The 27,955-nt window shown below is 41.1% G+C and overlaps 1 long non-coding RNA gene across 1 annotated transcript in view; it reads right to left on the bottom strand.

Moving 5' to 3' along the window:
- LOC142015665 (uncharacterized) overlaps positions 1 to 27,955 on the bottom strand; it is a 232,600-nt gene that overhangs the window by 170,616 nt on the left and 34,029 nt on the right. The window contains exon 3 of the long non-coding RNA XR_012646214.1: positions 26,815 to 26,937. This is a non-coding gene — a long non-coding RNA (uncharacterized LOC142015665). The remainder of the gene's footprint in view (positions 1 to 26,814; positions 26,938 to 27,955) is intronic.

The raw sequence follows: 27,955 nt of genomic DNA, 5'->3' as shown, positions 1-27,955 counted from the left end.
TGTGACATCATTTAGAAATTCTAAAGGAGAATTCTCTGGTGACTAAAAGGAATTACTGAGAGCAGTACAAAGCCTTTGGTCTTCTCCCTCTGAGCCCCAGTGTAGTTGGTGCCATAACATTTCTGACCCCAAAACAAGGATGCTCAAGTTGAGCACTAGGCTCTCCTACATGGAGTACATAGCACATGCACTAGAGCAGCAGATAGGCCCACAAACATGTGGTATGAGCCAAACATTCTCATGTCATTCTCAAAAATCCTGCTTCATAGCTCTTTTCACACTGTGCACAATCAATTCCCAGTGCTGAAAAGGTCTTCATACCACACACTGTTAGTGCTTAATATCATGTCAATAATACCTTGCTATGGATGCAGTTTTATGATCAAAAACAAAACTCTAAGACTGAGGCATTTACTGCTCTGGCGAAGTGCCTCAGCCTTAGAGCTGGGCAAAAAATGGAAAACACATGTCTACTGAGATTGCTAACTACTAACAATTTTTTGGTGTGGCTTTGTAATATGGCCATATGCCCACTATGAACAGAAACCACCAGTTCGTTTCATGTAGGCAATTCAATAGGTTCAGGTCTACAATATGACCACAAAACGTACAATGTAGATGCCAAAACACGATAATAGTACTCAATCAATACTGATCTGGTCTAGATTTAAACTGGTGATGTGTTAGCGGTTATTCTCAGAGCCATCCAGTCTTCAGTCAACATGGTTTTATGAGGAACGGTGTTGCTAATTAAGGTCTGTGTTTAGAAGCAGCACCAAACTCAGGCTCAGGTTGAGGATAAAGATAGCACAGTTTGAATACTATAACAAATGTGAGATACGAGAAAGTAACAAGACAAGAAAATAAGATAAAGGAGACCGAAGAGACGTTAGAACATAAACAACAGAACAGAATGCACAGTAAAAACTAAAGCACTGATAAACAGTAATATAGCAGTAAAACCACTCTGGAATAAATCTGAAATATGAGACTCAAAAAACAATTTTTGAGAAGCTAGAAGAAAAAGAAATTCCAGCTCACTGAAATATGAGGAACAATTTCTTACAAAATTGCTCAATTTAGATGCTACAGAAAACCGTATACAGAGAGAAAGAAGTGCTCCAGAATTCCTTCCGGATCAGTATAAGGCATAATTTTCAAGAGTGGAACCAAAAGTAGCATACTTTCTGATCACAGGGCAGGTCTTCACTACAACAGAAGGTTGAATGAAGGAATGCAATTCCAGCTATGTTAATTACAACATACCTTAATGTGGGCTTCTGCACCTTCTCTACTAAGGGAGATTTATGGAATTGTTTGCTCTCATTGACTTCCCTTAATCCTAATAACGGGAGGACTACCAGCACTGTCAGGGATATTCCCCATGTCACATTCCAAATGCAGAAAGTGAGGTCCCGAAAAACTTAACACACCTTGCCTGTGAAAGGGTTTGCTTAATAAAACTCCCGAAGGTCACAGATTCCCTGAGCCTGGGTTGGTAGACTACCACCACGCAAAATGAGAAAAACACCCTTTAACCCAGGAAGACACACTTGGGATGTCTCCCTGTGGAATACCCCAAGCTACTAACCATCCCTCACGAGAAAGCTTAGACACAAAAGTTACCTCTACACTACAGCAATCCTTCAAAACAAAGTTCTTCTGGAAGATCTCTTCCAAAAACACTTATTTGAAATATTGCATCCACACACACAAAAAAAAAGTGGATCAAAAAATTGATCCGCTATTTTGACAGAGAGCATCCACACGGCCCCTGTTTTTTCAAAAGAACAGGCTAGGGATTGAAAAATCCAATGCCATGAGGACTGCTCTTTTAAAAAAAGGGCCCCCTTTTCGAAAAATGCACTCTTCCTCATCTGGGAGAGGAAGAGGAATGCTGGAAAAAAGTGCTGTGTTCTTCTGATTTAATAATGAAAGAATGCTTTGTGTGTGTAAACACTCCATGGGATTTTTCAAAAGAGCCCCAGCTTTTTAGAAAAAAACTCACTAGTATACATGTAGCCAAACACTAAAATCTGGTAGCTGACCTTTCAGTCTAAGGCAAGCACATACACAGACTCTCCTCTAGGACACAAGGATTAAATCATTTGCTTAAAAAAAGTAATTTATTCAAAAACACCAAGACAAATAAATCATACCAGTTGCAGCACAGAGAATTACCTCCCTGGAGTTCAGCTTTAAAGTTACAGATTACAGGGGAAGGAATTAAACCATCAACCCAAGCCAAGGCAAAAAGACATACCATGCCAAATCCAAAATAACTGTAACCTGATTGTGTCTGTCTACACATTTCTCTTCTACTTACATATCTATGGCTTATTTTGAGATGGACAAGATATTTACTGGATTCATTCCAACTGCTTGAGAGCAATCAATTCTCTCTGCCTGTCTGCATGGGCTTATGCAGAAGGGAGATATGACTGCAATTCTTCTCAGTTCAAAAAAGTCTTACCTGGCCATCCCCATTGCCTTACTTGGCCATCCCCTGCTGCGAGTTGTTGCTGTAACAGTTAACCCTTTCCTTGCATTAATTCATGACAGGCACTGACTCAGGTGCCCTGTAAGTTCAATTTAGTGCATCCCTCCTAGTCGTGCTAAATCAAACTCCAGAAGATTGACCACAGCAGGGTTGATCTTCCCTGTAGTGAAGGCATACCTTAGGTTGCAAAAGAACAAAACTGAAAGGAAGGTCTTTAGAAAAATGTCAACTTCTGCTCTGCCAAATCAAATTTATACTTCATGAGTCAAGTCACAAGAGGACAATTTGCAGAGAGAGAAATAACTCAGGTCATGAGGTTTATTTATTATACCCAACCAAATTCTAGATCATGTGCAACAGCAAAATACCCTATGCTCTGGAACATAAATCCACATGGGTCTCAAATAAGATTCCAACGGGAACTTAAAATACCTCTCTGGAATCTCATGCAATAGCAAGGAACCAAACTCACTCGGGCAAACAAGATGGGATGATGTATGCTTAACAACATCAAATACTTAGGCACCATGGTTTTGTCCCTATTTAAAAAAAAAAAAAAAAAAGAAAATCATGTCAAAAAACAGCTCATCCCACTTTTTAAACTCCTCTTGACAAGATTCCATTCTTTAAAAACCAAACAAAGTAAGCCAGAACCAAAAAGCAATGTTCTCCTTGATGACATTTTGTGCAAGCAGGAGTTAATGAGCACATATATTCAATTATACTCACTCTCTTATATGTGGTCCTTCTACAGATGAGACACATTGGAAGGACAGTCCCTGAGGACCTTAGCAATGTTGTTAGCCTAGATGTACTTACTCCATATATAAATACTATGTGGATATCACAGTTGTTGCTGCAACACCACCTTTATAACTTGGGCCCTACCACATTTACCTCCCTTTTGATCAATTTCCTGAGCACAGGATTGTTTGCAAAAGAAGAAATTTCATGGATTTAAATCTGAAATTCCATGGGTGTTTTAGCTGTGGGAGGCCTGACCCAAAAAGGGGTGTGCAGGGAGGGGAAAAGTTTATTGTAGACAGAGTTGCAGTACTGCTACCCTTATTTTTGCAATGCTACTGACAATGGTGCTGCCTTCAGGGCTTGGCAGCTACTGCGTGGGATCCCTGCTCTGAAGGCAGAGCAAAAGCTAGCAGCAGCACAGAAGTAAGGGTCGCATGGTAGGGTATTAAAAGGTGTGGGGGAGAGTTGGGGAGGAGGAACTGCTTTGGGCTGCCAGCAGTAGGCACAGCATGCTCCGAGTGGCAATGAGGGCTGCTTTGGGGAGGCAAGGCACAACTTGCCCCTTCCACCCAAGGCCACACCCTTCCCTGATGTGCAGAACTCGCCCCTCCCACCTTGTCCCAGGGCCCGGCAAGTTTGTTGGCCCCATGAGGTATTTCCACCATGCTGCTGGCAGTGGGTTTTAAACTTAGACTTGAGCTCAGAGTCTGGTACTGTGCCTAATAAATATTGATATTAGGGAAAGTCACCTGTGGAATGCAACCTATCTTGGCTGAAAATGACTTTCAAAAGATGGAGACCTGAGAGTTTCAATTATGCAAGGCTTTTCCTCCTCCTCAGCTGTGAGAGTGGCTAGGATGGAGGTGTTCCAGGAAGATTTCTAGTGTGAAAAACTAGGAAATTAGCTATTTTGGTGTTTAATCTATGCGTGTACATGTAAAAGTATGAAAAGCATTAGTCTTTCCATGGTTAAGTTGCAGCTAGCTTCCTATTATAAACCTAGTTCTAAAATCCTTCTCTCCCCACTCCCCCACCAGAAATGAATTATTTCCAGGGTAGAATTTTTCTGTAAAGATGCAGGCAGGAGGAAGTAAGTCCGTGATTTTTATATATACATTTCACAGGTTCCATGTCATTCTGTTGGTTTTCAATACTTCCATAGTACAACATTTTTAGGAAAGTGCATATAATGTTGTTTAAAAGGCCAGATTCAGTAAAATATTTGTCTGGATAAGAGCAAAATAATCAAGTTCTAGGTGTGTTTAGCCATGAGACATTCCCCTAATATATATTTACTTCTGTGTAATGTATTTTTATGGCTTTGCTTTAGCAAGAGAATGCTGTACATAAGTTCAAATAAACACAATGAATAATGAAAAAAATTGTTGCAAATAAATTGGATTGAAGTTGTATAATTTAGATTCCAACTACTGCTCAAAGTAGTTTGAATAATTAAACTATTTGGAAATAGATTATTTTTAAGAAAACTTCATCTCATAAATTATTCACAATGCTTAATTCAACATGCTCTGCAGGCAAACTTGAGGAAGAAGGGTTTTAAAAACCTGTTTTTTCTTCACAAGAATATTTTTCCCACAGTGAGTTATGACAGATTCTTTTTTTTTTTTTTTTTTTTGTGGGCCAGTGCTGTGAGAAACCATATGCCTTGCTCAGACTTTGAAATCAAATCCAATCAAAGCATTTGATACAAAATTACATTGCATAATGATATCAGTCATCTTGTTATTACAGATTAGATCACAGATGGGAATCACTAGTGATGTGTTTGTGGCCATGACAAACTTCTCTACAGAATTGTACTGAGTGAAAAGCTCGTTTGTAAAAGTACACCTCCCACTCTCTAGCAGTACTTGCTGGTAGATTTCCATTTGCACCTTTTCCATACTACTTCAGCAGGGACTTCCTTTTGGAATGTCCATTGCAAAATTAAAATAAATGATAACAAATGACATGCATTTCACAAAATTTTTTTTTTAGTTTTCAGATAACAAAAGTGTAGTACTTAGCTATCAGCTAAATTCCCAGAGAAAAAAAATAAATAGTGAGAGAGAAATTCGACGTAACAAAGCATTAGTAGTTGTCTGAAAGCTTCTAAAAGCACGGAACCATATTTATTCATGAGATTTCCTAGCATTCATCTGAAATAATTGATACTTAGCTACCCAGGGGATAGCACCTAAGACAAATAAAATAGCACTTTTTACCAAAGGGCTGTGGCATAATGAATTAAGCATGATCCTAGGAACCAGGAACTGGTTTCTAAATCACAACTAGACTAACTCTGTTCCAGATCTGAAGAAGTGGGTCTGCCCCATAAAAACTCCTCACCTAATAAATCATTTTGTTAGTCTTTAATGTGCTACAAGATACCTTTTTGTTGTTGTTGTTGTTGTTGTTGTTTTTGAATTTACAGACTAACATGGCTAGCTCTCGGTGACTATTGACCTTTGTCTCAGAAATAACAACCAGTAGCACCTTAAAGGCTAATAAATGTATTACATCACAAGCTTTCACGGGTAAGACCTACTTCTTCTGATGATTGGAGTAGACAATTTGAATCTAGGGGCAAAGGAAGGAGGGAACAAAGGGAAGGATACTTATCATCGTAGGAGTGATAGATGAAGCAAATTAAGTAGGATTAGTCCCATTCCTAATAATATCAAAGGTGGGGAAATTGCCCTTGTAATGCATAAAATAGTTGAGATCTCTGTTAAGGACTAATTTAAATGTGTCAAACATGCAAATGAATTCCAATTCAGATGTCTCCCTCTGTAACCTTGTGGTAAAAATCTTTTGTAGAAGAATGGCTGCTTTTAAATCCATTATTGCATGTCTAGGGATGTTAAAGTGCTCCCCTACAGGTTTGTGTGTATTCCATTTCCTGATGTCAGATTTATGTCCCTTCATCCTTTGGCACAGAGACTGTCCAGTTTGTCCAGTGCACGTGGCAGAGAGGCATTGCTGGTACGATGGCATATATCACATTAGTAGATGTGCAGGTTTATGAGCCCCTGATGGTGTGTCCGATGTAGTTAGGTGCAGTGATGGTGTTGCTTGTATAAATACACAGGCAGAGTCGGCAATAGGGTTTGCTGCAGGGACAGTTTCCTGGGTTAGTGTTTCTGTCGTATGGTGTGTGGCTGCTGGCAAACACTCCCTGGAGGTTGTGCAGCTGTCTGTAGGAGAGGGCAGGCCTGTCACCGAAGGCCTGTGAGGTTGACGGATCATGTTCAAGCATAGGTTGTAGGTTTAAGGTGAGGGCTATAGATGATGACTAGTGGTGTTCTTTTGTTTTCTTTGCTGGGCCTATCATGAAGTCGGTGGCTTCTGGGTACTCATCTGACTCTGTCAGTCTGTTTCTTTACTTCCCCAGGTGGGTAATTAAGTTTCAAGAATGCTTGATAAAGATCTTGTAGGTCTCTGTTGGTGGGATTGAAGCAGATTTGGTCATATCTTAGGGTTTGGCTGTAGACAACAGACCACATGATGCATCTTGGATAGAAACTGGAGGCATGTAGGTAAGAACAATGGATCATTGGATTTCTGGTACAGGTGGTCTTAGTGTGACCTTCATTGATTTGTTCTGTAGTGTCCAGGAAATCGATTTTTTTTTTGTGTGGAATGGTCCAGGCTAGTTTGATGGGGTTGAAATTGCTGAAATCCCTGTGGAATTTCCTGTCCTGGAGTTTGTGTGACAATAAGGCTAAGAATTAAGGGGCGCTTTGAATGCTAATTTATTAATTTTTTTACCCAGTGTTTGAAAATACTAGATAGAGACCTAGATAAAGCACCAGCTATTAGATAAAGTATCCTAAATACTATATATACACTCAGACATGTCTGCTGGGCATTGAAATTCACATTCCAAATAGTAACACCATAACTGTCTTATGAAGATATGTACCTGGAAGTTTTGCATATCTGAAAATATTGTAGCTCTTCATTATTCAATGGATTACATACTTTAGGAGTTAAATGTGGCCTTTAAAGGGGTTTAATTGGGAGTTTCTTATTTGTGTTCCTATCTTTTGGTGTTATAAAACACACACACACACACACACACACACACACACACACACTTTGAGGAAATATTCTTTTTTTAATCCTGCTTGTTTTTATTGCTGAAAGAACAGCATGTTGAGTCTGGCTTTTCCTAACATTATTGGAGGGATCTCTCTGGGGCCACCAGGTGTCAGAGATGTATAATGGGAACTCTCTGAACTTGATTGCAGTGATGGGGTTTTTGCATCTTTTGCCAAGGTACCATTTCTCTTCCAACTGTTCATTAGGCCATGGAGTTGAAAAGGTGTGAATAAAAACAAATACAAAAAAAAGTATATTAAAATAATGAGCTGTTCCATTCTTAATAGCAGTCTTCTGTCTGTTGGTTTCATAATACCAGTCACCAATCACCAGAAAGTCCTCTAGGTTAGAACAGACCTCAATGTCAAATGTTAAAACACCAAGCAGACATTAAAAAAAAAATATTTAGGTTTTTCCTCAAAGTTGCAAAAGCAAATGGTGCAGCCACAATTTGCTTCCCCTAAGCCAGATCACCAATCAGTAATGTTCCATTTAATTCACATGTTAAAGGTATCAAGTATCGGAGGGGTAGCCGTGTTAGTCTGGATCTGTAACAGCAACGAAGGGTCCTGTGGCACCTTATAGACTAACAGAAAATTTTGAGCATGAACTTTCGTGAGCACAGACTCACTGATGAATTGAGTCTGTGCTCACGAAAGCTCATGCTCAAAACTTTTCTGTTAGTCTATAAGGTGCCACAGGACCTTTCATTGATGTTAAATGTATGAAGCCATATCCTGTTCATGGATATTTACACAAAGATCTTAAGCTCTGACTCAATTCCATCCCACATATGATATCAATATATGAAGTGAAAACATTACCACAGTGAAATCAATTCAAATTTTGCTATTGCCTTCAGTAGGTCTGAAGTTTCACTCTTGCTTCTTCGAATGAACATATTTACTGAGGTTGATCAACATTATGTGAGAGATCAGATACACATTTGCAAGGACAATGTTTTAATAATTTATAATTAACAGGTGAAAAACTTAACCCCCTTGGAACAGTGGGTCACAGTCTCAGCTGCTGTAAATCACCACAGGTCCACAGAAGACATCTGTGGACATTTGCTAGTTCACAGCAACAGACTTTTCCCTAGTGTAACAAATGGCATCTGGCCTGGAAAAGGAAGATATACAAGCAGTTAGTTGCAGTAGTGGCGTATAAATTGAATGTCAACTGATCATCAGTTGTACAGGGATCAGCAGCTGCGATAATAGCTTAGACTCGTGCATAGTACCTCAAGTAATTTAGAGTTGTTAAAATCAAGCGTTTTATTAAATTTAAAAAAATGCACCCTATTCGAAAGCTTATTACCTTCCAATTATTAAATTTTGCTAACTTTGTAATAAGCTACCATTTGTACCTATTAGCTGCTAGCTAGCTTAACTCATGCAATATCAATAAGGGCTTTTAATGATTAATTGCTATGTAAAAATCATCCAAGTTGGCTGCTTTTCTGAATTTACATTACAGTTTTTTGAAAACCACACAAAAGTGACCACTGAAACGTGTTAAACCTTACAACTGTGTAAGTTTGCTAAGCGAAACTATTGTTTAAAATAAAACACTGAAGAATAAGCACTCCAGTGACGGTCTCTTATGTGATATCTCAGAGTGTATGCTAGCTGCATGCAGAGAGACTCAAGATCTCATTAAATGATCAAACCAGAGGGAAGAGTTTAGATCCAGTATATTAATGTGTGATCAATTGTGGTTTAAACGAAAATCAATGGTAACTCACCCTATGGGAGTTCTGTCTACTACAGTGTCACTTTTTACCTTTTTGCTGATGTGGTAGGACTATTTGTTTTAAAATATTTTCCTCTTTGTTTCCTCTATTGATATCTAACAAAAAAAAAATACAATCTCTTGGGGGAAAAAAAAATGCCCAGAACAGGGTTTAGTGCAGTACATTCTAAAAAGAGAATTGGATAGGTATCTTTATGGATAAGGATCTTTCCCTCGGGACATTCCATGGATGAGTTTCTATTTTATTTTCGCTCTGCAGCTCTCTGTCTTAAAAAACCTGACCTGCCTCCCAACACTCACGATCACTATTTTTTTGTTTGAATTTAAGAAAAGTTCAGTTCATTTTCCTTTCCTTGCCTGCCTCCATTTTCATGATACTCCAAACCTAAAGATTTCATCCTATAGTCACGCCCATCTCCACAAAAATTCTAAAGGGGGGAGGGGGATGAACATCTTAAAAAGTGATATGCTGCTTTTAAGATCTGGAGAGAACTTGGGGGGGGGGGAGTAATAATTTTCTCTCTCCTGCAAGTCTTAGCACAGACAAAGCTCAGTCCTATAAAAGCCCCGTGCATGTGCATATCATGGGCTGGGTTGAAGTAATGGAATGTGGTGATGCCTGATAATAGCTGCTGGAGCTGCTGAACTAGAAGAGGGAGACAACTTTCATACAAGTATAAACATTAGTTCGTGGTTTGCTTTTGCTTTGCTTTTGCTGCACGTGAGGTTCTCTAAATGCGGATTCAGGTTGACCAGACATATTCCCCTCCAAATAAAAACCCACTTAAAACAATGTAAAGTTTTAACTTTTTTTGAAGAGCTGCAGTGAATCATGTTATGTGTGGCATATGAATACCTATTACAAGCAGAAAAATGACATTAAAAGTACATGGAGTTTGCAAAGTAAAGCACTTTAAGTTAGGAAATGACAAAATTAGGATTGTCCATGTAGTCTTAAATACATTCCTTTTTACTAAATGTATTGTCACAGTCTAGTCCAACATCATTTAGGAAATCTGTGGCAGAGACAAGAACAGAACCTAATTCTCCTCAGCTCCAGTTCAATGTTTTAATCATACAATAATATCTGCACTGATAAACTTCTGCCTTATTTGTAGTCCTTTTTATGCACTGAGTGAGACAGTGGTGAGGTTCACTAAGGCTACGTCTATACTAGAGGTTTTTGTCAACAAAACTCATGGAGCACCTACACACACAATATATTTTGTCAACAAACTGTTGACAAAAGAGACGTGTAAATGCTCTGGGGTCCTTTTGTTGACAGAATGGATCAAAAAATTGATCTGCTTTTATGTGTAGATGGGATCTGTCGACAGAAGTTTTGTCAGAACATCTCTTCCGACAGTAACTTCTGTAGACAGTTGCTTCTTGTGTAGACATAGCCTAAATAAGCAACTACTTTGCCATAGTCTTATACATCTATGTGCTAGATACAGAATGGTGGTGCCTTTTTGGAATCTGGGGTTTCTATAACATAAAGTGGTTAACATTTGGAAAACTTAATAAGCGACAAGTTCTTTATAGTAACCTTGACTATCAGCTGAGCTGTTAGGTCACCCTATAATTCAAATAAAACAAAACAACCTTAAGTTGCTAATTGTGATACAAAAAAGATGGTTGCACATCATAAATCATATATATTATTTTTCCTGTGTCCATCGGTCTGTCCAGGCAAGGTTCTGCCATGTTCCTCCCCACAAACTGTGCCAACCTATGCCCCTCACCTGGCCAACGCAGGACCTAGTCAAGCCCTCTCAACAGTGTCCCCACCCCCCACACCATGCCTGGGCCAGCCCTTTCCCTGGCCAGCACAGGGCTTTGCTCAGCTCCCAACAGAGCCCCCCAACACACGATGCCAGCCCCTTCCCTGAACAGTGCAGGTCCTGGCCCAGACCCTCCCAACAGAGCTCCCCCACCACCATGCTAGCTCCTGCCCCTCCCCCAGCCAGTGCGGGGCCCAGTGCAGACCCCCAACGAAGCCCACACACACACCATGCCAGCCCCAGCCACTTCCCTGGCCAATGTGTGTGAGCGGTGGGGTCTGGAAGGGAGGATCATGATGGGGGTGCAGGGCCTGGAAAGGAAGGTGCAGGAAGGGAATGGGGGGTCTAGATGGGAGGGAGGCACAGGAGCTGTCGGTGCAATGGGGGGATGCACTTAACTTTTAGCACCCCCAGACACACCCAGCTCTGTGCCTTCTCCCCCCACCTCCAATTCACAGCCCACCACTGCTCTGACTGGTTGGAATTCTTGCCAATCAGAGCAGTGATAGGAAGCCACCGGGCAATTTCTCAGGCTGCTGATGCTTCTCCTAGCTGGGAGAACAGCAGTGACCATCAGCAGAGCTCAGAGCTGCTTCCTGTCCCCCCCGGCCCTGACAGAGCCCACAGTCTTAATCCAGACTGCAGCTTGCCTGATCTGGCCTATGGGGCTCTAGGCTCTGTACTCTCTACCCTGCCACAGATCAGCTTCTATGGAGGGGAGCCCCAAGCCTTGGGGTCTGGATCCAGACAAGCCTCAGTCCAGATCTGGACTATGGGCCAGGGGTTCCGTACCCCTGAACTAAAAGGAATTGACAGGGTTCTCTAGGGTCCTAAAATGGAGGCAAAGCGTTGCTAGGTGAACAGAAACAGTTTGTCAGACTCACTTTGGATTTCCACAAATAAACTGATTACATGAACGATAACCCTGAGTACATGCCACTGACTTCCAATTCAAAATGGACTATTCCACAAGACCCTGAATGTGACCCTCCTAAATGAATGGAGAAAAACATGCTGACACACATTTAATTAAAAAAAAAAAAAAAACCACACACACACACAAAGTAGACCTGTTACACCTTAAAGATTTGCAATTTTATCCTTTTATAATTTTCAAAGTGATTTTGTGTGTGCTTAAATTAATCGTAGGCCCAAATATCATCCCCACTTTACAGAAAGAAAGAAAATGAAGTGATATAGTGAATCAATGTTAGGAAAGATTTCGACGCAAGAGTTCCTGTCTCTTGGTCTTATGCTCAATCTAATGCAACAGAGTCCTCAATAGCAGGTGATTTGGTAGGGTTTTCAAAGTCAGTACAGTCACATGAAGAATCATCTTTAGGGTATGGCAAATCAGAGTGACTGCTCTAGGCCCTGCACTTTGGGGCCCCCATAGATTGTGCTTTCCCCATTCCCCCGGGACAGCCATGATAAATCTGCACAGAGATTCATACAATCTGAAGCTCCAGGAAAATGAATGAAGGACAAAATTATCTTCCCAAACATATATAACAGAACTCAAGCCAAACTGCACACTTATCCTACTTTATATGGTTCTGTCATGTCATCAGTTAGAGAGTACAGTAGTGTGCTGGATCTAAGGCCTTTCATGAGAATTTAAGTAAAATAATTTGTTAGCTGTTTAACGGTAAGATTTATGATCCATTTTGTTTAACGGAAAAAAGAGTGAGGGGAAAACCTATAAGGAAGGGCATAAAGGATACAGAAGAGAGGATGAAATGAAGTTAAAAAAAATACTAAGTGAGAAAGATAAATACAAATCCATCATTGAACAAGGCCATCAACTTAGTGGATCAGAATGACAAATGGGATGAGATTTAGTGAGCTTCATATTAACCCGAAATAAATGTAGCTACTTTCCAGACTTTTGAGTGTGTCATTCAATTAGGAAGTTTAAAATCAACTTCCAACAGAAACAGACTATTTTACCTATTTATGTGCCACACAACACTGATCAGAACAAACACATAGACTGTGTTCGACATCTTGTGATATTCCCACTTCCTAGATTCCATTCTGCTCTGATATACTGTGATTCAAAACTCAGTCAGTTAGGGACCCTTTTTATTATGGCTACCAGAAACACTTTCACCATCATTCCTGATTTTAATCCCTCTTAAAGAATCTTTGCCTGGATAAACCAGTGCAAGGTGCTGGAGAGGCCACAGAAGGGATAACATCCCTCAGGGTCACACAGCCTGTTGCAAAACCCTTCTTTAAAAGACTAGTTAGCACCATTACACAATACCTAATCCAGTCCCAGCTTGGTTGTGGCAATGGCCCTTCCAACAAGGCTAAAAGCATACAAAGCCCAACTCAACAGCCTAACAAACATTATAGAGATCTGAATCTAAGACAGATGAATTCGGTTGCACATCTGAGTTCAGTACTGTATATCACACAGATGTTAAAATTCCAGTCTGAATAGCAGAATGAACAGCAACTACTTCATGGAAAGCAGGTTTTCCCTCGAGTGTGATCATTGACCATTAAAGAGTAATTTATCACCATGACATTAGCAAGTCTCCGCTCAGCTGTTTTAGTATTTTTCCATGAAAGCGGTGATACAAATTTACTGTTTTAAATGTTAACTTTGAGTTAAACAAATAAATAAAAGTCCTGTAAAACCACTTTTTGGATCAGCTCATAAAGTTAATATTAACAAGATACATTTGACCAGAATATATTTATTTTAAGTCTTCAGGTTTTTGAGTCACTTAACACTTCATTAGATGCATTTGCATACTGGCAATTCTACACAAAGCCAAAATATGCAGAAAGATTTAAACTGGAAAACGCGGCCGGGGGGGAGGGGGGGGGGAAGGGGAGGAGGATTTTATTTTGGAATGTGAGAACAAATGGCCCAGAACAACCTCAGTATGCCTAGGTCTTGACACTCACAAGTTTGCTGCTCCAAAATGTTCCAGCAGATGTTATTGGAGATGCCAAAATGGGGCTGCATCTGTAGAACTAGGCTTTACCATCCAGCAGTGTTGCATGAACAGGCACACCACCCAATTCAACCCAACAAAATGCACACAAAGTTTCTAGGCACACGTGCACCCTCTCAAAGCGTTGGCTGCTAACATACAAGATATATGATTCAGTTCAATTCTTTAATTTGTTTGTCTCAGAGCTTGCAGTTATATCCACTTGCACTTTCATCCCAGCACATGTCTCGTGCTAAGTAGGAAATTTTGCATCAGCTCCCAAAATGGTGCTCCTTTTGTGGTGGCACTCTTCTCTCGGGCACTGTGTGGCTAGAATTACTCTTCGGGGTAAGATGTAAAATTAAGGCCTTGACCTCATGTAGTTATCAAGGCTCCCATGAGATTTTTATAACAGTGTGGCCGAAGTGGCATAGAGCATATTGACGCCCTTGTCACATTGCTGAATTTGTTCCAGAATATCTAGTATCAGTGGAGAAGATGTTCCCACAAGTAGATCCAAGTTATCTAATTTTTTTAAAATTCTAGATGATGGTTTTTAATCTAACCGATTGCTCCCCAGCCCGTGACAAGTTTTATGATTTCTGACCATGGATAAGGAAGTGCCTCTCCACCTGTGGCAGTAATACTCAGCATAATGGCATAGAAAGGACGGCAAGCATTCCTAAGCACTATGTTGCGTAAACCTTCTCCCAGCAGCGTCATCAACAGTCAAATCAAAATAATAATAAATTCTGAGGACAGTACTGCGATGGCTTGGATCACAGAAATTCCCTCGGGGTTGTCTCGCGGTGTGCTGATCAAGCTACTAATGCCCACCTTCCTACTCTCTGGGGCTGCCCAACACCTTTTGCTGCCGGAGCCAGATCATCTGGTCTCCCCGAGACCAGGCACAGAGTTGGGCTTACCACCCTCCTGCCGAGCACCACATACACTGAACCAGCTCAGCTTTGGCAGGGCTCAGCTATAAGGGCTCAGCACCCTGGAGCACACACCCCAAAGAGAGCCATAACCTCAAATAAATCCATCTCACCCTGTGTAAAATTGTACACAGAGAAAGCTCATAAGGTCAGCCATCTTTACCCCCACTGGTAACACCCTGATAATAAACAAAAGTGTTTTGCTTAACTACAAAAAGTAGGATTTAAGTGGTTGTAAGCAAAAACAAATCAAATTAACTTACTAATTTAAAATAAAAAATGAAACCTAGTTCCAGTGCACCAAGCAACTTGTCACCTGCAAATTCTAATCCTAAAGAGCTGTTCTTATCTCAGGTAAAAAACTTCAAGTCAGAGTAGATCTTGACTCTGGCTTTGGTCTACAGCTTTATTCAGAGTTCTTTGTTGTTAGGTTTCTTCATGTGTATCTGCTTAGGGTAGGTGAGGCAGTTTCAAAGATCAGCTGAAGACAAAGACATAATGGATTTCCATTACTGAAATAGACTATCCTCCTTGGTGGGAAACCTTTGTTTAGCATGCCCTCCATCCCCAGGAAAAGATACCAGGCTCAAGATGGATTCCAGTGCCAGGTGGCACGATCACGTCTTTACATTACAGATAAGTTTTTCATAAAACATTTTTGAGTTATGCACACTCACAAGCCAGCAGTCCTAAAGCATGGGGGTGGGACATGACAAGTGCTACTCTAGCCAAGGCCATAGATGTAGGTGTGATGGACATTGCCCTAAGCTTTATGGAAAATGGGTTATGAATATAAATTATGCATAGCTCAGAAATGTTGTAGACAAAATGTGGCTTGTAAACTATTGTTTTCAATGGTATAATCTTCTGGATCTGTACATTCTATTTTTTATACATGCTTAGTTTTTGTGGGTGAAGTTGTATGTATTGTCTACTACATATGTGTGTTCCAAATGATTGTCTCTGTGAAGACCTGAACAGGAGGTGTGGCTACTCTTTTGTGAGAGTCTGACTTGCAAGGGGACAGCAGTACTTAGCCAACAAAGGACCTTTAAACAGTAGTCAATCCACATTTGAGGAATTTGACTCATGCAACATGCAATCCAGCAGACAGGCAAGGGCTGATTGTCTAAAAAGGACTTGGACAGGTGGCCTGCTCATGTGACACTCTCCATCTCGGAGAATACTTTTACACAAAAAGACCAATGGAATTCCTTCACAGTGGAAAGCTAATAAAAGAGCCCTGGGCTTCCTACATCTTTTGTCTTCAACTTTCCTGGAAAATTGCTTGACACACCCTAAGAAAGCCAGAGAACTTTACTGGAGGCTCAGGTCTAGATAAGATCATTTCTGACCTGAATATTTCACCTGATATAAAGGCAGCTGTTTAGGGTAAGAACTCACAAGAACAGAATTAGTTATGTTTTTTTTAGTTTTGTTTAATTTAGTAACTCATTTCGATATGCCAGTTTTCTTATAGTCACTTAAATCCTATTGTTTTGCTTAATCAAAAACTCTTTTGTTTATAATCAAGCTCACTGTAAATTACTACCACCTGGGAATGGCTACCACTGTGCCTCTCTCGGTCGAATTCATAAAGGGGACTTATGTAAGGAACCCTTCCTGCACAAATCATTTGCACAGAGAAAGATGGATGTTATTTGGGGTTTTGATACTTTCTGGGTGTTATTTCCTGTGTACTGTGTCCTAAAACTGCATCCACCCAGAGCTGTGGCTAAACATTGTCTGGCTTGGTGTGCAGGGGGTGGTTATCCCAAGTCTGTGACTTGATTGAGGGAGACCAGAGGATCTGGCTGAGCAGGACAGTGTGATGGGGAGACCCAGAGAGCAAGAAGGTGGGTGTCAGTGGCATGATCATCACACCAGGGAATAGCTGACGGGGTGGTCTTTGACTGCATGCTGTCACAATGGCTATACACTTTGATATGTGAATAAGATACTGTGACTTTGCAGGGAGCAACATCTTTGCACTCCTCTGCACTCCCCCCCACCCCCAAGAAAGCAACCTATTATTCTGTCAATGTTGTTCTAGTGAGTGTTTTAATATTATGTAATTAACCTTAGTGCAGCCTGGAAATCTTTGCCATAAAATTCCCTAGGGTGTGCTTATTCATACCCATCTTTTGTTCATAGGATTTCTTCTTTAGTTCTGTAACACTACTAGAAAAAATTATTCCCCCCGCTTAAGCTACACAAGCATGAACATTTATGCTGGCAAAATCTGATTGCACAAACATTTGTGCTAGGCAAATACTAAAGGGGCCTGAACTCTGCCAAAGTGAACCATTTAAATGTTGAAATGAATATTCAAAAGGAAATATCTGTCTGTTATTCATCCTTCAGCTTTGTTTGATTCATGGAAGATTCCCTCTCCAGGACTGTCAATCAAGCACCGTTCATGAACAACAAATTAACTTGAAACTATTTGAGGAAAAAAAATGCAGCAGCATAAAAACCTGTCACAGTTGTAAAATGCCAGCCAAAGTATTTTTCATCTATTTTAATGACAGCTCATGCAATATTCTTTTTCCCCTCCTCCCTAGTATTGACGGGAATGTCAAACCTACTGACCATCAATACTTCCTTCTAGAACTTAAAATTGAAGAGTCTATTCATGATCATTTGTAATATGTGTTTCAGTCTTTACAACAGTCTATGCCCATTTTTGTCAACAGCGAACTACAAACACCCCCAGATCTTCTGTCATTAAAACATAAAAGCTATGCCTACAGCGTCCCTCCCTTTAGGGAGGGGCACGAAAATGATGCCGACCGAAAATGCAAGTGAGGTACAGATTTAAATATCTTGTGCCTCATTTGCATACTCCCATTGGACCTCACTTCCAAAAGAGCTGTTTTTGAAAGCCAAAACTGCTGTGTAGACAGGGTTCATTCAAAAGGAAACCCTGCTTTTGAAAGCACCCTTCTTTCTGAAAAAAATTAGGAAGAAGGGTGCTTTCAAAAGCGGAGTTTCCTTTCGAATGAACCTCATCTACATGGCTGTTTTGGTTTTCAAAAAAAGTTCTTTTGGAAGCGAGATCCCATGGGAGTATGCAAATGTGGTGTGAGATATTTAAATCCATGCCTTATTTGCATTTTCAACTGACCGCATTTGCATGCCCCTTCCGAAAGGGAGGGACACTGTAGACATAGCTAAAGTGTAATTAGAGAAAAAGGAACCATATTCTCTTTTAAAAAGCATACATCATTCAGTCACTACATGGATGGAGACATAATTACATTTAATGCATAATTATCATAGCTGCTTATCTAGCAGTGTGCACACCCTTCATGTTGCCTGGTTGATGGATTTGGGTTTGCAATGTCATTTTTGGCTTGCAAGTTTGAACACAGATGAGAGAAAAGGAAATAAATGCAGAAAGCTCTTTGTTATTGCTGCTTGAGGCACTGGCATACAGTTTAGAACTACAAGTAAACTAGTAGGCAGATCACACCAGAGAAATCTGCCCATAACAGAGTAATGGAGAAAGCTCTGAAAACATGGGAGTGCAATCTGGATAAGCAACCGAAGCCATGTCTGTACTGGGATGATACTTCATATGTCAAACAATTGTCTGCAGCTTTCTCAAGGTTAACTCTTACCCAAATAATGTCTCAGAGTTCACAGACAGTCTTGCATCTATTTCAAAATTCCTTATTCAGTTCTGCAAATGCTGAATCTGTTCATGCGTCTCCTCCAGAGGTGTTGTGAGGATAAATACACTCAAGGTTGTGAGGTGCTCCGAGTATGCTGATGGGGGCCGTATTTGTACCTTAGACAGATACATGCAAGCCAAGTTTTATTTTAGCCAGACTGGTTCATTCCTCTTTTTACCTTACCCCCAAAAAAGAAATACTTGAGTGGGAGTTATTAGTTCAATTCCCTTTGCACTGTGGGCTGCACTTCACCAGTTATAAAAGGACAGCAGTCAGAATAAAAGAACAAAGTCTTTTCCTGTGCGCACCTCCACCTGCCACCCTGCAGAACATTACTTTGTAACGTATGGTTGGAATCCAGACAAAGTAACATACAGAACTTTGTTCATCTACTTGAGGATGAAACTCTAAGCTAATCCTGGCTATATTTAATATGGTGGATTCACACAGCCTAAACACTCCATACCTGCGGTTTACCCCAGTCATTCCTTAGAGCTTGTCTTACCCAGCTCTATTGCTGCACTGAGTAATTTGTTCATTTTCTTTTCAAGACAACTGGTCTCACTCCAGAAAGTGTTTGTGTTAAAGCATTCCATCAGTGCCTCCTATTCCTTCCCTATATTTCTCCCTAAATAATCAACTGTCTACCAGTACCATCTGTTCCCCAAAAATATGAAGTTATATGGAAGACAGTACACTTTGGAAAGAGGGAGACACGTATTTTGTCCATTGTGAAGCATTGTTTGTTCCTCCAGCTGTGAAGCATGTAGGAGAGGAAATACTTAAAACATTCTTTTCAAGACGCCATAAACACTTTTCCAATTAATCCTCATAGTCTCTATACTGAAGCAGATAAAGGGGTATTAGTTGAGGCAATTGTATTTTGCACAACAGGCAAGCAGGAGACTAAATGACTATTTCCAAATATAAGCAAAGCCTACAGCCACACTACCACGGTACATCGACCTACTCAGGATCTATTTTCCGGGGTTTTGTTTTGCGCATGTGAGAAACGGCACTTTCCGGGGTCAAAGTCAACCCTGAAACTCCTCACGAATGGCAAGGAATGAGGAAAGTCAATGAGAGAAATGCTCCTGTTGACCTTCCTCCATGTAGACAGACATTGAAGTCGATCGCTGATAAGTTGATTTCATCTATGCAATTGGCATAGCTAAAGTTGCGCCTCGGTGGTTGATGTGTATGTCTAGTGTAGACGCAGCCTAAGCCCTTTTCATGGAAACATAGGTCATAATAGTTCCTTGCCAGTCCTGCATGGGCTTAGGTTAAGAAATGTGCATCTTTATATCTTGAGTGTAGGATGAACGAGCCAATAATTTGCATCATTGTGAACCCACATGTGTGACACTTCAGCCGTCAGATTGCTTTCAGAACCGATAGGCTCCTTGTTACTCCCCTTCTCTTATCTTCCAGGCAACACAAAGAAGTCAAGTGCTTTGAAGACTACAATAACTGCAGTTCAAACTGATGGGCACCCACCAGCACCTCAGCACAGGTGTCTAATGGTTATGACACAGACCAGCAGATGGCAGCAACAACAACTAACATGTTTAACCACAAATTTACTCAGTGTAGAACCCTGTTTTTACAACATTGCTGAGAATTCTCCAAAACTCACAAATTGCTTGATGAACACGTTTCCCAAACTTAAAACATTCATGTACTCCTTTCAGGACTTCGGCCCTATCTGTGTACCCCCTCTGCCAGTGCTGCCCCAGTGCTTATCTCCTGATATTTAGTCATTTATTTTCTGCTGCGTACCCCTTGAAATCCTTTGGCGTACCACCGGTTGTACGCATACCACACATTGGGAAACACTGCATTAGATGATTGTGCATTCAAGCCAATAAGTGCCCACAGATGCCATTTTGTCCACCTCGTTTCCTATGTATTAACCCTCTAGCACTCCCGTGTTACTGAAGTGCTGGGTCAAAAGCAGCCAAAGATCAAAGGGCTGAAAGTCTCTCACGGCACTGTAACATCTTTGTTTTTTCTGAATCAGCTCTCATTACCCTGTTCTGCTCCTTTACTTGCATTACAACTTTTCCTTGCCTCCCAGTACACTGCTCCTTTAGTATACACAACCAGCACAAAACTATAGCCAGCCAGTTTCTCTTTAAACACACACTTGGGATCCCTCAGGATTCCTAGTACATTTAGCTCCCACACCTTTACGCCCCTTTTTCACACTGTTTACATTCATTTAGATAATTGTCCATGCAGTACAGCAACAAAAGGGCTATGGCCTAGTCCGTGACCCATTGGTTGCTATTGCCTTGGCTGAGAAATCAGCTGTGAGCTGGAAACGTAATAGACAATATATTTAAGCTTTTGTGAGAAAGACCCATTTTATCAGATTTGGTGCAAAAATATTTTTGCTCCAAATCTGATGAAGTGGGTCTTATCCGGGAAAGCTCATTACCTCACAAATAAAATTAGTCTTTAAGGTCTTTTTTGTAAAGCTACAGACTAACATGGCTACCCCTCTGAGAACATATTTAAGGAGCGTAAAGATTTCTTTTCTACTCCTGGAAAAAAAATCTGTTCAAAAGGAAGGGAAGAATGGAGTGTCTTACAGAGCCCTTCAAATATTCTATTGCTGACCTTAATGCCAAAAGAATTCTTAGAATTGTCAGCTCTAACTTCTCTGAGCTCCCTTTCTAAATGTCCAGTAGCAAGCACTGGAGACAACACCTTGGCAACCCAACAAGCCACTACTAACTGTTGCCTTCAGGAACTATGGTAAGAAAGGCCCTCCTTGAAAGCCAATACTCTTTGTTCTGCCATACTTCAGCTACAATATGAGATGACTGTAGTCTTATTTCTCAGAAAGGCATGGAAGAGAACAAGAGTGTGAACTGCAGCAAGAGATAAATACAAATTGATGGAGGAGCATATTGCCATGGTAATAGTTGTGGATGGCTCAATTTCTGAGTCACACTGGCCCAGGGAGTTTCCAAGCACCCTGGATATGACTCAAGTGTTTGTCTCCCATTTGCAATTTATATCCCAATTATGCCTCGATTTTTATGTACCTCCCTGCAATGTGGTAAAGTCATCCCTGGTGAGTCACCCTCATGTTATTTATGAAATAAAATCTCATCAGAAGCAGAAAATATTTCTCATTTCTACCCAAAATTTCCTATCCTATCTATCTCATAGAACTGGAAGGGACCATCAGAAGTCACTGAGTCTACTCCCCTACACTCACAGCAGGACCTATCACCATCCCTGGCAGATTTTTTTTAAAAACTATTTGCCCCAGATCCCTAAATGGCTCCCTTAAGGACTGCAGGTTTAGCAAGCCAGTACTCAAACCACCAGGCTATCCCTCCCCCATCACCCACCTTCTCAAACCAGAAGTCGCTGGCAGTTGACCTGGGCATCATAATTACCTTTTAAATATTTATACCTATAAATTCCTCAGTGAAGTCTGTGAATCTAGGCAAAATCCCTTATTTAAAGTAAAATAAATATTTTCTCTACCTACTTCTCAACTGCTTGTTCCTCTGGGAGTTTCAGAACATAGCCTTTTGCTCCCTTGCACCATTTGCTCCATCTCCTGCCTTTACTTTGTCCTACTCAGAAGCATATTAGAACTGAAGAAAGCCAAGTGGCTCACACTGGAGATGGAAGTCCTATTTGCTGTACAAGCTTCCCAGTGCTGTCAAGTTCACAGTGCCTACCTCAGTGCCTGACCTACATGATGCAGGGGGAGTCAGAGGAGACTTCATTCTGCTGGGCCCTTACATCTCTGATAAAACTGGGTTTTCCAGCAAGAAAGAAGAATTAGGGCTTGAGCCAAAGAATGCTGAATACAACGGGTATTTCCTCACCAAATGCAATGGGCTTTTGCATCTGTCCCTTAATTATCCATTGTAACAGCAGCTTGAGTGATGAGAACATCTGTCCAGTTCCTATTAGAAACAAATATTAAACCAAAACCTTTTTTCCACATACTACCAGCCACTAAATGGTTATGAAAGACTTCCCTAGAAGAGCCAAATTTAAATTAACATTACAGTGGTGTAAAATGATGAATGCCTTTTAATTGATTTTCCAAGACCCTCTCTAACAACAAATATTGAGCTTCCAAAGAGTGGGGGCAATGTGGGATTCTTCTTTAGTCATTAAACATTTAGTTCCTAAGTCCTCCTCCTTTTCCCCAGCTCTCAGTCTTCAACCCCTGCTTCACACCCATGCAAATTCCTTATCATGCCAAGGAACTCAGGAAGAGTAATAGAATTTGAAAATCTTATTTTAAAAGACAGGCTATAGCAGAATGCACTTCTTAAAAAGGTAACACAACGACAGTTAAGAGGAGGATACAAAAAGCATTGCCCAATATCTGTGTGTCAGTCAGTCTGTTTTATTACATTCAGCATTGCTGACAGCCACTGTGGGCCCAGGGGGCCAGCTCCATGCTCCTGGAATGGGCAGAGTCTTGGGTAGAAGGGATGGGGCCAAGGGCATTCAGTCCTTTGTGCAGCCAGGAGCATAGTTTAAGTGACCATCTGTCCCATTTTTGCCAGGACAGTCCCATATTTCAGGCATCAGGAAGGCATCCCTACTTTGTTTTTTTTTTTTTATTTAAAAAAAAGGGGGGCGGGTAACTGTTCCATATTCACACCCCCTGATGAACTGCCCTTCTCTCAAGTCAACACAGCTGCAGTTACAGCTGGTTCTGGCTGGAGAGCACATGCAGCATGTACTGACTGGCCAGGTGTGCATGCAGCAGCAAGAGGGAGAACTTGAGGCCCTGTCATATGGTAAGGCAGGATATGCTGGCGGGGGAGGGTAATGTGTCCCACCCCACTCGCTTCTTGTTTAAAATTTTAAGAGGACCTGCCACCCCCGTGTGGGGCAGCTGCCCCTCCAGCCAGGGAGACCACTGCAGAGAGGCATCTTGATCTCCACTGTGCTGCAGGGCAGCTGCCAGTGGAGGCAGGGAACCCCTGGCTGCAGTTGCCTCTGCAGCTGGGGAGGCCCTACCCTAGGGCAGGGCTACAACCTATGGCATGGGGCAGCTGGGACCACACCAGCGGGACTGCAGCCTCATTCCCAGCTCCCCACAGCATGTACATGGCTACAGTTGGTAAATGTTGAACTTGTAATGTCATACACTCCTCATTGCAAGATGAGAAGAAAGCTTTTGCATTAGAATCCACGAGCATATAGCATTCTTCACTATAAACTTCTGGGTAACTTCCCTTCAGTCAAAATATGTATTTTTAATTTTTTTAACCTCTTGTTAAAAAATGTGGTATGTCTTTTTAATGGGTGCTCAGTAAACAATGCTATTTTGAACATTTGCACTGCATAGGCCTGATTTCCATTGAACTCGCTGAAGCCCAAGCTGTTTTACCAGGTGTCCCGTATTTGGCATAGGGAAATATGGTCACCCTAAGCATGGCGCTTGCCTACCCCCAGCCCTCAGAAGCTGCACCGAGTGGCAGAATGGTGCTCCTATGGCATTTCAAAGAGGTCTGGCATTCCCAGCTGCCACTGCTGCTACTCTGGCAGCTGCTGAGAGCTCCAGTCCCCTTTGAAACAGCGAGCCCCTGTTCATCACTACCCATCTTACCCTTTCCATCAGCAGACCTGATTATGCTGTAATACTCCTCTGTTAGATTTGGTATAGCAAAGGTGCAGAAAAGCCATTGTAACAAACCAAGCATAGCACAAGAAAGCTGCTGAGGAGCCATCCTGTCACTTCATTTCTCCTCTGATACAAATCGGCTTTGAATACAGTTTCATTTTCCCTAGCAAAAGTTTTCCCTTGAAAGTCAGTGAAGTAAATCTTTTACTGTTTTCCTCTCCTGCAGTTGAGCATGTGTGGCCCTGCCTTCTGAAACCATGGCTCTATTCTCTGCTTTGTATTTTAAAAGAGCTGAAAGAAAGTTGATCTGGGCAAAACCTGTGGCTTTCTGTTTAAAGACAGCTTTTGAGGCCACATCTGATTTCTTTAAAGTCCTTTGATCTAGGTTGAAATCTAAACTGTCTAAACAGCATGTGTAAATTTGCACATGAATCAACCTCTTTTGGGATATCCAGAGTGACAAAAATAGCACCAAAATGTTAGCAAGTATAAGCAGGTGATTTTGCAACCTGCTGGAAAAAACACTCAGCACAGGCCACACTGTATCAAAGGAACTCAGGTCTGGACTGTCAAGCACCAACCATGCAAAATCAGTTCCAGATTTTAAAGTAAACCTCAGTTCCCATTCCTAAATAATGGAGCACTCAGAACTAAGCAGCCGCATGACGATGGTTATGGTTGACCTTTCAAAAAAAACCTCAGCACTCAACATGCTGAGATCTTACAAGTGGTGACAGATTTAAAAAACACTGAGCTTTTTTGAATATCAGATCCATTACACTGACTCAAAGCTTACTCTTTCGCTAGGGTTTGGCTTCATTAATACAAACATCAACAATCAGATAACACATGCTGGTTTGAGTCTGCTCATTAGGCCTGGCTTCTCATGTGTTTTTATCCCATAACTACTTAGTCTGCACATTAGGCTGTTCTCTTTGATCTAAATGTTTTTCTGCTAGGGCAGCAACCATCTGAAGCTGCTTCTCTTACTTTCCCTCTTCTTTTCATTTAAAAAGCTACCATCACCAAAACACTGGGCATGAAGAGCCTAAGGCCCATGGTTTAAGATTCCATGAGATGTTCTTCTCTTTTCCTTCGCACTGCTAATTTTTCAGGTCTCATAATCTCTCCTCCCAGTCTTACAAGACAACCCATAATAACAACAAGCAGAAGAAAAGCAGATTGTGTAAAACAGGTTAGGAAGCTGAATAGTAACAGAGAGGTAGCCATGTTAGTCTGCACTCGAACAAAACAAAGCAACAGAAATGTAGCACCTTTAAAGACTAACAAAATGACTTATTCAGTGCTGAGCTTCTGTGGGACGGACCCACTCATGGTGCTTCTATGGCAATAGGGCTGTGTTCTGAGCCTACGTGATTTCTGGGGCTGAGCACTATTCTCCCAGTGCTGTTTGAATGCACATATAATACCCACCAGGGTCTGACCTTCCACATAAGCTGTGTTGGAAAGCGTAGGTTTAAAGTGATGATTAGAATGTGAGGCCATGACAGTCCATGATAGATAGAGACTGAGTATAGTCCCTCCTCCTAGGACTTTTTCCCCTGGTAAGGTAACTGTAAGCAAATCAGAGAAGAGACTCTGAAACTCTTAACTCTTTGAAGTGGAGATTGCTCTCTGCCTCTTCTTTGGATTTGTCAACACAACAACTGGGAGCTTGCCTGGCTAGACTGACTCCTGATACAGGGACCTGGGCTAGTTCTCAAAAAATACTAGGGGGAAATGGTTGCACTGGCTGTAGCTTTGGCTAGCCTGCTGAGCTCACCAAAGTAGCAGTGGCTGGAGCTCCAGGCCCCTTTGAATTATCACAGCAGTGCTGCTGCATGTAGCTGGGAGGGGACAGCACTACAGTCCAGGATGTGCTGATGGTTGAAAGCCTTAGGCCCCGTCCCTGCCACCCTAGCCCTGGCCCCTTTCACGGCATGGATATGGGCCCCATTTCCCACCTTGCCCTAGAGCCCATGGGGCCTTTCAGCACTGCTGTCCATGCCACTTCAACTCAGGAAGCAATTTTCTAGTGACTCAAGGAGTCACCCAGCAAAACGCTGGTAAGGTCAGCCATGACATCCACTTTGGAACACCTGGGAGTATTACGTAATGCCAGCAAAAAGAATTTTGGAAGTGAAAGTGAAGCTTGCTCACTAGGAAAAAAAAAATACAGACTTTGAGCAAATGAGTTAATGGACGCTACCATCAAACAAGGACGCATTCTCTCCCTCCTCCGAGTTGGCATTGATGCCATTCTGAAAAAGAGTGCAGACAAATATGACACAGGCATAGAATAGATCAGCAACAGCACATTACAAGATTTAGATTGTGCTGACAACACAGCTCTGTTGCTGTCAACAACCAACAAATGGTGAAAAGGCTGCCAAGCACTGCAAAAAAGATAGGGTTAATAATTAGTTAGCAATTAGCATTCCGGCAACTGTTCTTATTCTGAAAATGTAACATATAGCACCTTGAATTAACCCAACCCTACACATTCATTTTGAACAGTAAAAATAATGACCCTTTATATCATATCATAGCATTTTCTCTTGTCAAGTGTTTTATGTGTTATAACATTTCCCTAGACATCATTATCTTACAGGATACATAGAGTATCTTCATTTTGCAATAGTGGCAATTGACAAATGACCTTTAATATGGCCAAAAGTAGGAATGGCAAAGGCTAATTCTTCAGAAGCAAAAATACGTGGAGGTGGAAAGGTTAAGGTTACCTTGGTAACTGAAGTGGTCATCCAAAGCAGAAGTCATTGTGTTGCAACTGGAATATGTAATTATCTCTGTTCAGTGTGGCCACTTGATAAATGCTAACAAAAGATCCAACCTTTGAATAACTCCTGCAAATCAAGCAAAGTAATAAAAAAGGAGACAAATCACATTATGCTGATCACCTACCCAGGTTCTCAGATGAAAACACAGCTTTCAGAATTTCTATAGACACCTTAATTTAGAGTCCCAGGATACCAGCAAAGCTGTTGTAATTGGAAGTACAAATGCTTATTATGATCAAAGATAGACTTCTTGCATGCTATTGATTCACTGATATCTTTACCTTCACCCTTTATTGCCCAGCTACCTTCCTGTGTTGAAATTATTTTCATTCATGATAAATTTCAAATATCCAAACCCACAACAAAAGGAAACAAGAGAGATTAATTGGGTATTGAGCAGTCTGTGTCAAATTAAATTTGTGGTTAACCCCAAAATTAGCCCCATTGAGTTATATTAGACAGTACATCTCAGGTTGTTACAGAGACTTGTCCAACACACTGTGCGTTAATTGTATATCAGAGATCACTTTACACTAAGGAGTTAGTAGATCCAACAGGTTTTGATGAAACTGAAAAATTGCAACTGACCAAGCTATCATCTCTATGACCCTCAAGATTCCTATGATATGTCAGGGTTCCTGGGGGAGGGCACAGAAACATTTTCAAGCAACTTGCACTTCCACCCCAAGAAGGTATAAGAGAAGAACGAAGGTTTAAAACACACATATGCTATCCAAACAGGATTTGATATACGACTGTAGGCAGGTTCAGTAGCACTGTGCCCTAAATAAATCTGAAATACCAGAGCAAGAGAGACACTACACACAGAACAATATACAGCACTGAGTGTTTGTTGTTAAGCAAAAGTTTGAAGCTTGTAGTTTGTTTGCAGAAGCAAAACACGCCGAGCTATATTCCAGTTTAAGTGGCCTTATTTTTTAAATGTAATATCATTATAAAATAACTAGAAAATCAAAAAAGTAACTGAAGAGTTTAGTAAGGACAGGAACATAAAAGTTACAGTTTGGGATGGATGGATGGACAGATAGACTTATATAATGAAAACAATTTTATATTCAGTATG

This window comes from Carettochelys insculpta, chromosome 7 (assembly GCF_033958435.1).
Source record: "Carettochelys insculpta isolate YL-2023 chromosome 7, ASM3395843v1, whole genome shotgun sequence".
NCBI classification, from domain to species: domain Eukaryota; kingdom Metazoa; phylum Chordata; order Testudines; family Carettochelyidae; genus Carettochelys; species Carettochelys insculpta.
This window is presented reverse-complemented; position numbering and strand designations above follow the sequence as displayed.